Source organism: Aulonocara sp. 'chitande type north' Nkhata Bay, linkage group LG23 (genome assembly GCF_057382095.1).
Source record: "Aulonocara sp. 'chitande type north' Nkhata Bay isolate Kocher_YH1m ecotype deep benthic linkage group LG23, A_spYH_male_GT1.1, whole genome shotgun sequence".
Lineage (NCBI taxonomy): Eukaryota > Metazoa > Chordata > Actinopteri > Cichliformes > Cichlidae > Aulonocara > Aulonocara sp. 'chitande type north' Nkhata Bay.
The window spans coordinates 50,559,832-50,572,817 of NC_141365.1; the positions used below are offsets into that span (position 1 = coordinate 50,559,832).

Here is a 12,986-nt window from a genome sequence, read left to right on the forward strand (position 1 = left end):
TTAGTCAGACCAGTTAGCATCCAGTTTGATTCATTTCCAAAGTGCTCCTAAATGAAACAGAAGTCATGGTTTGACCCACCCTGTGCTTTTATGCAAGTGAACCAAATTGAAATGACTGCCTCTTTGTCTTTCTCATTTCATGAAACTCAGAGCAGCTTCTCTGGGTAAGCAGGTGATCAGGTTAAGAGGTGGTTCTCTGCCATCAAGGAGAATTCCAAGTAAGTGGGCATTCTCGTGTAATCTTAAAATCCAAAGCCTGTAGAATGGAGATGTTACTGTATTAAATCAGAAAGTACCGATAATTAATCTCCACAATGAAAATAAAATCAGAATTCTCCAAAATATTGCGACAACACTACTTTTGGTACAGCAGTTCTTGCATAGTATTTTACCTTTTTATAGCCATCATGACTTCTGTTTTTATATTCAGTCACTTACAGTGGGGCAAAAAAGTATTTAGTCAGCCACCGATTGTGCAAGTTCCCCCACTTAAAATGATGACAGAGGTCAGTAATTTGCACCAGAGGTACACTTCAACTGTGAGAGACAGAATGTGAAAAAAAATCCATGAATCCACATGGTAGGATTTGTAAAGAATTTATTCGTAAATCAGGGTGGAAAATAAGTATTTGGTCACCTCAAACAAGGAAAATCTCTGGCTCTCACAGACCTGTAACGTCTTCTGTAAGAAGCTTTTCTGTCCCCCACTCGTTACCTGTATGAATGGCACCTGTTTGAACTCATCATCTGTATAAAAGACACCTGTCCACAGCCTCAAACAGTCAGACTCCAAACTCCGCCATGGCCAAGACCAAAGAGCTTTCGAAGGACACCAGGAAAAGTATTGTAGACCTGCACCAGACTGGGAAGAGTGAATCTACAATAGGCAAGCAGCTTGGTGTGAAAAAATCAACTGTGGGAGCAATCATCAGAAAATGGAAGACATACAAGACCACTGATAATCTCCCTCGATCTGGGGCTCCACGCAAGATCTCATCCCGTGGGGTCAAAATGATCATGAGAACGGTGAGCAAAGATCCCAGAACCACACGGGGGGACCTGGTGAATGACCTGCAGAGAGCTGGGACCAAAGTAACAAAGGTCACCATCAGTAACACACTACAACGGCAGGGAATCAAATCCCGCAGTGCCAGACGTGTTCCGCTGCTGAAGCCAGTGCATGTCCAGGCCCGTCTGAAGTTTGCCAGAGAGCACATGGATGATACAGCAGAGGATTGGGAGAATGTCATGTGGTCAGATGAAACCAAAGTAGAACTTTTTGGTATAAACTCAACTCGTCGTGTTTGGAGGAAGAAGAATACTGAGTTGCATCCCAAGAACACCATACCTACTGTGAAGCATGGGGGTGGAAACATCATGCTATGGGGCTGTTTTTCTGCCAAGGGGACAGGACGACTGATCCGTGTTAAGGACAGAATGAATGGGGCCATGTATCGTGAGATTTTGAGCCAAAACCTCCTTCCATCAGTGAGAACTTTGAAGATGAAACGAGGCTGGGTCTTCCAACATGATCCAAAACACACCGCCCGGGCAACAAAGGAGTGGCTCCGTAAGAAGCATTTGAAAGTCCTGGAGTGGCCTAGCCAGTCTCCAGACCTCAACCCCATAGAAAATCTGTGGCGGGAGTTGAAAGTCCGTGTTGCTCGGCGACAGCCCCAAAACATCACTGCTCTCGAGAAGATCTGCATGGAGGAATGGGCCAAAATACCAGCTACTGTGTGTGCAAACCTGGTAAAGACCTATAGTAAACGTTTGACCTCTGTTATTGCCAACAAAGGTTATGTTACAAAGTATTGAGTTGTATTTTTGTTATTGACCAAATACTTATTTTCCACCCTGATTTACGAATAAATTCTTTACAAATCCTACCATGTGAATTCATGGATTTTTTTTTCACATTCTGTCTCTCACAGTTGAAGTGTACCTCTGGTGCAAATTACTGACCTCTGTCATCATTTTAAGTGGGGGAACTTGCACAATCGGTGGCTGACTAAATACTTTTTTGCCCCACTGTATTTCTTTTTTATACAGTTATCATTTTAAATTACCATGTGCAGTAGCCATATTGTTCAGACTACATGTTACGGAGTATAGCATGGTGGGAAAGGACGGAGAGAAACCCCCCCCCTAAGTTTTGTTGGTTTTGTTTTTGAGTTTGTTTTGGATTAATTGCATGTTTTTGTGTTTATTTACGGTTGTTGCACCTGTGTGGGAGGGGAGATTTTACTCTAGCCCAGCTGCCAGTGAGGCGGAGTTGAATACAGGGAGCGGCTGATTGGAGTTCCTCTTTATAAAGGGGAGAGGAAGCAGGAAGTGTTGGTGTTGTTTTTAGTAGGACCTCGGTGAAGCAGGAGAGCCCCGGAGATCCAGGACAAAGTGTGCGCATTTTTAATAGAAAGGATTCTTTTTTTAGCCTGGCCTGGTTTTTGCTTTTAACGAAACGGAGGACGTGGAAAGGAGGACGTATTCCTATGGAGCTGTGAGAGGACGTGCTGGAAAAGAGAGGACGTGCTGGAAAAGAGGAAAACGAGCACTAGACTGGAGACCTCCTGCGCCCCGATAAGAAGAACTGGACCAGCTCGGGGAAGTTTAACTGCCGGGAGGTAATGTGGAGACCCAGCCTCGAACAAAGTTAAAGCCTGAAAAGGTGGGTGGCAAACCTGTTTTAGGGAGCTGCAGGATTGATACGGTTGGTTGCGTGTTCGTGCAGTGACCCTCTCTCCCCTGTTTGTAACTAGGCGAAGAACTCGGACCGCGGTGGTCTTTGGGCTTTGGATCCCTGGCCGGGGTTGTCTTCAGCCGGTAGTTTGCCTAGAGGAAGAACAAATAAATTTTGTGTAACCCATTGCAGTGTGTGCGTGGTGGTTTGTTGCTGGTCCCTACTAGAATTCCTATTCTTTTTGCACGGAGGCTCTCTTAACAGACTTCCCGTAACATTTGGCGTTTGTCGACAGGATTTGTGACCAGTATACAAACCTACCTGCCTTAGACTGATTAATATGGCGGATGAGTTATCTGAAACCAGGAATATGGCGTCACCATTTTTTATCGGTGCGCCCTGGGTACCAAAATTTTGTGGGCTTAATACGAATTATGAAGATTGGGAGAGTCAAATTAGCGCAATGCTCCGTGCTCAAAAGTGGTCGATAGAACAGCAATGTGATTTTGTAATGAGTGCATTAGGAGGAGAATCACGACGTGAAATTCTTATTCTGGAACAAGCGGAGCGGGATACGCCAGATAAAATCTTTCTTCAGCTTAGAGAACTGTATGGGGACAAAACAGCCGTGGGTACCCTGCGTGCCATGTTTTATGAATGTAGACAAAGGACAGAAGAGCCTATTAGAAAGTTCACGTTACGCTTAAGGGAGTTGGGCCATCGCCTGCAGACAAAAGAGCCACAAGGGTTTCGGCGGGCTGACCTGCACCTGCGTGATCAGTTTGTCTTGGGTCTTAGGGAGGGTGAGATACAGCGTGATCTGCGGCGTTTATTAAGGCACGATCCTGACCTCTCATTTGAACAGGTGCGTAAAGAGGCTCTGCAATTGGAAGCGGATGCGCTGTATGGCGTACATGAAGACTCCGCTTGTGCTGTAGTAAGAGGGGATTTAAAGTGGCAGGATACTCTGAATTGGAGAGATAAGTTTAAAGTGGAGATCCTTGCAGAAATGAAGGAGCAAATTATGGATCTCAAAAATACTCTTCAGGAGGAGCTGAGGGAATTTGTCCGACCAGCACCAATGCCACGGACGTTTTCAGCTCCTAGAGGTGAGCGAGAAAGGTGGAACCTTAGTTCCCCTCAATATAGGGGAGGTGTTGAAGTGTCTGAGCCACCCCCGGTGACAAAGCAAACCCCACGGTTAGTGGAGCGACCACGGCACAAGTGGGATGAGCATGGGCAGCCTATTTGTAGTAGGTGTGGAGTTAGTGGACACATGGCAAGAGAGTGTCGGGGCACTTCATCTCAGATGGCTTTAAACGAGTAAATCCAGTCGCTATGGGCCAGGTGATTGGAAAGGATGATAGTGGTCCAACTCAGTTAAACCACCCTCAATTTTTAGGGGCATGCCGTCAAGTAGAAGTATTCATTGATGGTAAAGAAGTGACATTTTTGCTGGATACTGGGTCTAATGTAACATTAATGCCACAAGCCTGTTTTAGGAGATTGTTTGGTGAACAGGAGCCGGGGAAAGAGAGTGATCTTAATTGGCTAAAGCTGAAGGCCGCGAATGGATTGGCTATTCCTTACGTGGGCTATGTGTTAGCTGAAGTACAGGTGGGAGACATTACCCTGAAAGATATGGGAATTGTGATTTCAAAGGACGACCCCAATAATTCTAATGCATTACCTATATTAGGTATGAACATCATCGTTCCATGTTGGGATGTGTTTTTTTTTGAAACCTCAGACGCAGACCCAGACCTGGCCTGTTGGCTCGACTGTAGACGCTCAACAAGCGTGGGCATCTGCTTTTCAGGACTGTCAAAGAATTCAGGCAGCTGTCCCCGTACCACAAGTAGGGACCCTGCGACCCGCTTACCGCCACCCGGTGAAGATCCCTGAGCACAGTGAGCAGGTGATTTGGGCTAGGGCCCCACAGACACTGAGGAAAGGACAATGTATCTTGGTGGAGCCATTGGAAGGGCCTAGTACGGTTGCCGTTGCTCGATCGCTAGGAACTGTCTATAGAGGCCGGGTCCCCATCAAAGTAAGGAATCTCAATCCTTTTCCTATTACGTTACGACGTTATGAGGCCCTGGCTACATTCTCCACGGAAAATGTCGACATTCAGGAACCTTTTGAAGTCACGTTTGAGCAAACCAGGCCAGGCATCGTTGAAGTGGGCGTATCCCAGGTGAGCTCGGAACCATCTGGTAAAGCTCCTCACATTGAAGTTATGACACAAGGGCGGTCGAATCTATCTATGGAGGAGCAGGAAAAGTTAAATGGTCTCTTGAGGAAGTGGGGCGATGTGTTTGCTGCCGACGAAGAGGATTATGGCCACACAGATGTAATTACGCACTCTATTCCGACAGGTATGGCACCTCCTATTAGAGAGCGGTATAGGCCAATCCCCCCTAAAATGTATCAGGAAGTGCGAGAATTGCTGAATAATATGATTCGATCAGGGGTGGTGCGAGAGAGTACAAGTCCCTGGGCAGCACCCATTGTCCTGGTAAGGAAAAAGAATGGGGAATTGAGATTTTGTGTGGATTACCGCAAGTTGAATGCAGTGACACATAAAGACGCCCATCCATTACCTAGAATTGAAGAGACCTTGACGATGCTGACTAAATCAAAATACTACTCTACCCTTGATCTAGCAAGTGGGTATTGGCAAGTGAAAGTTTCTGAAGCTGACAGGGAAAAAACTGCATTTTGTACTCCTTTTGGCTTGTATGAGTTTGAAAGAATGCCTTTTGGATTGTGTAATGCTCCAGCAACATTTCAAAGGTTGATGCAGAGTTGTTTGGGAAGTCAAATCACAGAGTCCGCTTTTGTCTATCTGGACGATGTGATAGTATATTCACCGGATTTGGACAGCCACCTAGAACATCTGCAGGCAGTGTTTGCAAGATTGAAGAGCTATGGGCTGAAGTTGCGACCTGATAAATGTGTTCTTTTCCAGCAACAGGTGAAGTTCCTGGGTCACCTGGTGAACAGTGAGGGTGTGGCTCCGGACCCTGATAAGATTGCCGCTGTACAGAAGTGGCCGGCCCCGCAGACTATTCATCAGGTGCGTTCCTTCTTGGGCTTTGCCGGTTATTATCGGCGGTTCATTGCAGGGTTTGCGGGTGTTGCTAGGCCTCTTAACTCGCTGCTAGTGGGAGTACCGAAGAATAAAAAACAGAATATCCCCATAAATTGGGATGAGGATTGTCAGCAGTCCTTTGATCTTCTGAAGCAGAAATTGCTCGAGGCTCCTATTTTAGCTTTTGCTGATTTCAGATTACCCTTCCGGCTTTATACGGATGCCAGTAAAGTGGGCCTTGGTGCAGTACTGTCTCAAGTACAAGATGGGAAGGAATGTGTGATAGCCTATGCTAGCAGAAGCTTAGCACCCGCCGAAAGGGATGATGCAAACTATAGCTCCTTTAAACTGGAGCTGCTCGCTTTGAAGTGGGCGGTGACTGAGAAATTTAAAGATTATCTATGGGGGTCTCTGTTCACAGTTTATACTGATAATAATCCATTGGTCCATTTATCGACTGCAAAAGTGGGCGCAGTGGAACAACGGTGGGTAGCCCAGCTCGCAAATTATCAATTTGATATTAAGTATCGGCCTGGCCAGGAAAATGTGAATGCTGATGTTCTGTCTAGAATGCCATTGCAGGTGCAACCCCAGGATTTGGTGCCTCCACAGAGTGTGGACGAAAAAGCATGGGTTCAGGCTGTGAACATCGATTGGGATCCAGGATGCTGGCAAGGCTTACAAGAGCAGGACCCCACGCTGCATAGAGTGAGATACTACATGGCCCGAGGAAAGATGCCATCTGGGGAGGAAAGACGCCAGGAGCCTACTGCAGTCTTAAACTACATGAAACAATGGTCACGGCTGGAGTTGTTGGAGGGTGTTCTGGTCCGCAGGGGGGTGGATTCCAACACCTGTGAGGCGTACTACCAAATCCTTGTTCCTTTGGAGGAACAGCAACCAACATGGAAGGCTTTCCATGAAAGGAATGGTCATTTGGGGGTGGCAAAGATACTTTCGATGCTGCGCCGTAGTTTTTATTGGCTTCAAATGGAGAAGAGAGTGCGGGACTGGACAACATCCTGTGAACGGTGTGTACGTCATAAAGGTCGTGGTGACGGTCGGGCCCCACTTAGTCCTGTTCTTACACACGCACCTCTCCAAACCGTGGCAGTTGATTTCCTGACATTAGGTAGACCGGCAGACTCATACCAGTACATTTTGGTCGCCACTGATTTGTTTACAAAGTATGCTTGGGCAATACCTACCAGGGACCAGACCGCTGCAACTACAGCGAAGATGTTGTTGAGACATATTATTCAGCCAATTGGATGCCCAGAACAACTGCACTCGGATCAAGGTGCTAATTTCGAGTCCGCCCTCATAAAGGAGCTCTGTCAGTATTATAATTGTCGGAAAAGTCGAACTACTGCCTATCATCCTCAGGGAAATGGGGCCTGTGAACGTTTCAATCAGACATTAATAAATATGCTGTCCACCCTAGAGGAAGAGAGGCGGACTCGGTGGGTACAATGTTTGCCCGAACTGCTCCAGGCTTATAATAACTCTGTCCATGCGTCTACAGGTTACACCCCCCATTACCTGATGTTTGGATGGAATGCTCGTCTGCCAGGCGAGCTGTTTATGGGGACGAAGAGACCCATGGAGTCAACCACGACGCAGGAGTGGGTGAGGAGACATCATGAGCGCTTGAGGCTGGCATACCAGATGGTGGAAAAGAGCAGCCAGAAGGCTGCAGGCCGGATGAAGGACAGGTATGATGTTGGGGCTAGGGCAGCACCATTGCTCCCGGGGGAAAGGGTTCTAGTCCATACGACAAGAAGGGACGGACAGGGCAAACTGGCAGCACACTGGGAGGAAGAGATCCAAATTGTAGTTGGCCAGCCAAACCCTATGAACCCAGTCTACAGAGTTCGGCCAGAAGGTAAAGATGGGCCTGTTAGAGTGGTCCATCGTAATCGCCTGCGCATATGTACTTTCTTGCCTTCCGTCAATGATAAAACAGGAGGTGGCGCCTTAGAACCAGGAACGGCAGCTGCGCATGATATAGCGACAGCCTCAGACCAGTGGTTACTTCTATGGAGTATGGCACAGCAGATGCCAGGGCCAGGTCACTATCCGTCCTCCAACAAGTCCGCCCCTGCAACTCAGGAGGGTTTAAGGAGATCTGCCCGTGAAAATCTCGGGAAGCCCCCACCTCGATATACTTAGTAGAGTGCCCGAGGACGGGCTAGGAAAAAGTTGGGGTGGGTGTTACGGAGTATAGCATGGTGGGAAAGGACGGAGAGAAACCCCCCCCCCTAAGTTTTGTTGGTTTTGTTTTTGAGTTTGTTTTGGATTAATTGCATGTTTTTGTGTTTATTTACGGTTGTTGCACCTGTGTGGGAGGGGAGATTTTACTCTAGCCCAGCTGCCAGTGAGGCGGAGTTGAATACAGGGAGCGGCTGATTGGAGTTCCTCTTTATAAAGGGGAGAGGAAGCAGGAAGTGTTGGTGTTGTTTTTAGTAGGACCTCGGTGAAGCAGGAGAGCCCCGGAGATCCAGGACAAAGTGTGCGCATTTTTAATAGAAAGGATTCTTTTTTTAGCCTGGCCTGGTTTTTGCTTTTAACGAAACGGAGGACGTGGAAAGGAGGACGTATTCCTATGGAGCTGTGAGAGGACGTGCTGGAAAAGAGAGGACGTGCTGGAAAAGAGAGGACGTGCTGGAAAAGAGGAAAACGAGCACTAGACTGGAGACCTCCTGCGCCCCGATAAGAAGAACTGGACCAGCTCGGGGAAGTTTAACTGCCGGGAGGTAATGTGGAGACCCAGCCTCGAACAAAGTTAAAGCCTGAAAAGGTGGGTGGCAAACCTGTTTTAGGGAGCTGCAGGATTGATACGGTTGGTTGCGTGTTCGTGCAGTGACCCTCTCTCCCCTGTTTGTAACTAGGCGAAGAACTCGGACCGCGGTGGTCTTTGGGCTTTGGATCCCTGGCCGGGGTTGTCTTCAGCCGGTAGTTTGCCTAGAGGAAGAACAAATAAATTTTGTGTAACCCATTGCAGTGTGTGCGTGGTGGTTTGTTGCTGGTCCCTACTAGAATTCCTATTCTTTTTGCACGGAGGCTCTCTTAACAGACTTCCCCTAACATACATGTTATTATTATCGTTGGGGGATTGCAAGAGTGAAATAGTTTGTAGAGTTATATTAAAATGTGAGAAGACTAATGGAATACTATGTACATTTCATAACTTAGAACTAGAGCTTTTAGTATTTTAGTATTTATAATCAAGTGTGTGTGAGTGGGGGGTGGAGCAATTTGCCCCTATAAGTACAACCAACAGAGCAGGATCAGTGGTGAGAAACTTGGACTTCTGGATGCTAATTTCTCTCTCCTAATGATGACTCTCCTGCACACTGTCCTTGCTCTGGTCCTCAGCTGGACAGGTCTCTGTTCAGTCCTGTACATTTTCAGTACTGGACTGGTTGCTGTGGTTGCACTTTGGACTGCAAGGCTGCTGCTGCGTCACACCTGGTACTCTCACAGGTTGTCCTGTTTCAGCAAACCACAGACACGTTCATGGCTGTTGGACCATCTTGGGAAGGTACGACAAACAGACATCCTCCTTTTTTATGAACTATTTTAAATATTTGTAATCTCTACATGATGCAGCTATAGGTTTCACAGTTAAACAGAATGTACTTTTTGTTGCTATGTTACTATTTCTCTTTGATTGCTATAATCAGCACCAATCTTTAAGTCTTGTTTTGTGATAAAACATTTTAGATGCAGAGCACAGAAGAAGGCCTCCAGCGGTTGGATGACCTGGTGCAGACATACAAACACTCCTGCTACTAGTTCCTCGGCCCTTTCTACCATCTGGTCAGACTCTTTCACCCTGACTACGTCAAACCTCTGCTTATAAAACACCAACAGTCAGTCTGTATTACACCACATTTCCAAAGCTTTTGGTGTTTGCTTACATTGTTCATCATTTACTTCCTTCAGCCAGCATCACAGTGAAAGATGAATTAATTTCTCACCGCCTGCGCCCATGGCTGGGTGAGTGAAATATTTTAGTTTTCCTCATACGTTGCAGAGTTTACTGGAATTAAATCTTTCCCAGTATTGATTTTGTTCTAAAAGCCAAACGACAGTGCTCCTAACTACAAGTCTTTTTTTTTTTTTTGGTTTCAGGACACAGTCTGTTGATCAGTAATGGAGTGGTGTGGTCCCGCGAGAGACGACTGCTCACTCCAGCTTTTCATTTTGATATATTGAGGAGCTACATTGCTGTATTTAACTCCTCATCTAAAATCATGCATGTAAGATACACACAATCACGCATGCAGTAATGCACACAAAGCTGATCGCATGACAGTTTGAGTTTATCCCTCAGCTCATCGTCATACCTCCAAGCGGGCAATGTGGACAACCAAGTTTGTGAATGCGATAACTTGAGACGTAGGCTACATGGAGTTTTGAAATCGATACCATAGGTGCATCTACTAAAAAGCTCAGACAAGTTCGATTCTCAGTGACCTCGGCCTCAAAGTCAGGGGTCACAGGTCAAGTTTTCTGAAAATGTTAAATTAAGTCACATCGGGTTATGAAGTTGATAGGATTAGTGTATACAGGGGTACCACCGGTCGCAAACAAGACAAGCAAACATTGTTAAAACTGGTACAACCATCAGAAAAATACGTTTTTCAATTATTTTCAGATTCTAAATTAGTCATTCGGGTTTTAATTGCAGTAAGAGCACACAGAACACAGTAACAGCCACCTTAAGATGCTTTACTGTTAGTTAAACAACTTACAGTATTAAAAAAACCCCAGCAGTAATCAAGTGAACTGCTATGAGCAAGCACATTCTGGTGGTCGGAAGGAAAAAGTTACATTTAGCAGGAAGAAACTTTCAGCAGAATAAGACTCATCAATGTGATGCCTGTTATTCATATTTCTTTTGGTGAAGAGTAACACACCCTCTACAAAACTACTACATCATTTTCTGTAGTGATTTCCAGAGTTTTAGTGCACCACACCTTTTAGCAGCCACTCTTTCAAGAAGATCAAATGTTTCCTTATCAGCAATTTTCATAGGATACACCGACGTTTTCACATGCTTTCAAACTGCTGTCATTTAAAACAATACACAAACAGTGGCACTGATGAGATGTTTATATCTTTTATTAATAATAATAATAATAACTTAGATTTGTACAGATCGAGTAAAGACGAGTGGAAAAAAAAAGACTGTTTACTTTAGATTCACGAAAGTGCAGAATGTGTTGAAGCATGGTAATATTAACATTACATGGAGGGGTGTTGTTTGTTTTTTTGTTTGTTTTGTGTGTGTGTGTGGGGGGGGGGGGAACTAATAGACTAGGGTATTTTATTCATTCGTTTTTATTTATTCTCAGTTTAAAAAAAATTCCTTAAATTATCGAGGAGGCTGAACACGCAAACGCACAATCTACATCTACACTGACTGCACAGAACTTAGCTGATCTTTAAAATTCATATGTATAACATATGTTACCATATTTGAGATCAAATCATAGTGTTCACTGTTTGTCCAATAACATCTTAAACCGATCCTGAACAGTTCAGCTGCTTTAAGTTGAAGACTTGGACTGCATGAATCACCCCCCAAATGTGATTTTCTTTCCATGCTTATGCTGATATCTTTATCCTGTTAATCCCTCCTTGTTTCTGTTTTCAGGACAAGTGGTGTCGACTTGTAATCTGGAGATGTTTGACCACATCACTCTGCTGACTCTGGACAGTTTACTAAAATGTGCCTTCAGCTATGACAGCAACTGTCAGGAGTGAGAACAGCCACTGATTTCAACTGATATCTTTCATTTTTGTTGTAGTTGTCAGTTTCTAAGAAGATTGTCCCTCCAGGTCTTCCAGTGAGTACGTATCAGCCATATTGGAGCTCAGTGACCTTGTAACACATCGGCGAGAAAACATTTTTCACCACTGGGACCAGATTTACTGGAAGACTCAGCAGGGGAAGCGATTCAAACAAGCCTTAAAGACTGTACACAAGTAATAATCTGACCTTCTGACATTTCTGTAGCTGAGTTACACAAGTTACATAGCTTTTACGGAGCTTCGAGTTGTTGTAGCGCTGACCCTGCTCAGGTTTCGACTGATCCCAGGGGTCAAGCCTGAACTCGGGAGCAGCTCGGGGAGAGTGCGCCGTCTTCCCCAACTCGCCCTGCGTGCAGAGGGAGGCCTGTGGCTGCAGCTGGAGCCTCTTAACAGAGTCACACAAAAGGAGTAGTCAGAGGAATGAGTTACTAAAATAATATTGTAACTGCATTTAAGAGTTAAAAAAAGATCAGCCAGATCTTAACAGGTAAAAAGTTATTATGAGTCTTAATGTTAATGGAATTACCTTTTAAAAAACATATTATGTCTTATTGTAATTACAATTATACTTTTAATTACAGATGTTATCAAATGCAACCAGATTGATCAAAGATTCCATATAAAATCATGTGTAATAAGTGGATATAAACCATGTTACATTTAATATTAGCTTAGCTTTGCCTGTGCCACAAACACTTGCTTCTTTAAGGTCCACCTGTTGATCCTCCTGAAGCTGTGCATGTCTGCAGCTACCAGAAAGTCTTGTTAGAAGCTGCTGATTGATTATTTATTTATGAAGTCCCCTTGTATTTTTCACCATACTGGGAATGCTTATGTTGTGTTCAATAAAGACACAGAAATTCCTGATTACATGTGTTGTTTTCCTCCAATGCCATGGACGGCCAGTCATTCATCCTCAGCTCATCCCAACTAGCAGACCTTTTGTTACTTGCCCAATGCTGTTCGTCTTATGTAGGGGTGGACTGCCTTTTTGTTCATCGTTTTCTCATGTTTTTCTTAGGGAGGCAGGTTGCTGTCATTTGGTTTAATCTTTTAGAGTAGGTAAGTTTGTTAAATCCCTGAGACAGGCTCCTTTCTTTGTTGTTGTTTTGGCATTGGGTGCACCCTGAAGTTATAATCAGCTCCTTCCTTTGTGTCAAATAATCTTACAAAACAACTCATTGTAAATAACTGGAAAAATTTGATAATGATTTATGTGATGTAGCTGCTTGGGGTCTGATGAGGATGGTTGTGGTCTGGCCACCCCTAGACGGGCCGTCACAAGAGTTTTATTTTAATAACCGATGCATCCACAGGTGTATTCATATATGAATGACAAAGATATTCTTTAATGTCTCCAAACTTATTTTGCATATAGCGCTGCTGTTA

General features: G+C 44.9%; 1 pseudogene; it reads left to right on the forward strand.

Moving 5' to 3' along the window:
- The first annotated feature begins 9,111 nt into the window (after window positions 1-9,111).
- On the forward strand, window positions 9,112-12,462 carry LOC147302978 (cytochrome P450 4F3-like; annotated as a pseudogene).
- Window positions 12,463-12,986: the final 524 nt, after the last annotated feature.